Source organism: Austrofundulus limnaeus, unplaced genomic scaffold (genome assembly GCF_001266775.1).
Source record: "Austrofundulus limnaeus strain Quisiro unplaced genomic scaffold, Austrofundulus_limnaeus-1.0 Scaffold1145, whole genome shotgun sequence".
NCBI classification, from domain to species: Eukaryota; Metazoa; Chordata; class Actinopteri; order Cyprinodontiformes; family Rivulidae; genus Austrofundulus; species Austrofundulus limnaeus.
Window position 1 is genome coordinate 64,771 of NW_013953547.1, and position 1,221 is coordinate 65,991.

The following is a 1,221-nucleotide window of genomic DNA, read 5'->3' on the forward strand; positions in this document are numbered from 1 at the left end:
ATGTTTGTAATGACTTATCATGAGAACAAACGTATTCACGTGACTTTATTAACATTTCTTACTTAATGGAAACACCGCATTTGCGAACTGTATTTTTCGACATTAACAGAATATCAACAAAGTTTTGCGTACATTTACAATGGAAACACAGCTACTAACAACCTGCAGCTTATCCCTCACATTCAGTCTGACGGTGGGTATGCATCATGCCAGGTCTGCTTCTCCTGAGTTTCTCCTGGAGTTTCCTTAATTTATAGTTTTTGCTGCCACAACAGCCTTTTGTTTTGATTAATTTTACAATTTTTACGCAAAACTCCTGATGTTAGTCTGCATTCCTGGGGTCCTACTCTCCTCAAACCATGACACTAGCAGCTGAAAGAAACATCCTCTGCAGAGTACAGTAGATTAAAAAAACCTTTAGGGATATGGATGGATGGACGCCTTCTGTTTTGTCTGCACGGCCTAAACGACCAGTTTCTGAAACATAATCAGAGCTCATTTGATGTCCTGTGAGCAACTCTTGATTTTCGTTGAATCCAGTTTGACCATTTCTAAAGCTTTCTTCATGTCTCAAAGACAACACTCATCAGGATAAGTTCAGGTTTGTGTGAAACACGATCTGTTCAGTATGGGTTCTCCCTCTACATGTTTGGCCAGCAGCACATTAGTATTCTCAGCACAGGATACATGCATGAGGGCAGAGAACAGTTTCCTGGGTGTGATCAGAGGCTGCTTCTGACTGTGGCAGCTGAGCAACACAACAGGCATCAGAGAAAYAAGCAGCACAGTAAATAGCATCATTTTAGATGTATGGATGTAAAAATGTTTTCCACWGTAACAACAAATTAAAAGCTTAGCCACCCTTAAAGGAATGCTTATCCYCCTGAGTTTTAAACTGTGATCGTGTAATGAGAAACATCAGAGTTGCTGGTGTTGGTRTAAAACCTTGAAAAATGTTAGGCAAGCTCTGAGGAGAGTGTGCTGTGAATGACTCTCAGCTGCTACGTCATCAAATTTAGGCTCATTATCTGTAAAACTGACAGCAGTGGCTTGTGAGCATAAATATTAGCAGGGCATTCATTAAATCCATGAATAAATATCTACACAAATGTTTCTATTTGCGGCAAATTTTCTGTATTTAATCAGAGGTTTCTTTTTTGAGTCTGTTTAAAAGAAAGTCTCATCTAATATTAAATCAAAGTAAAACCACCTGCACCAACA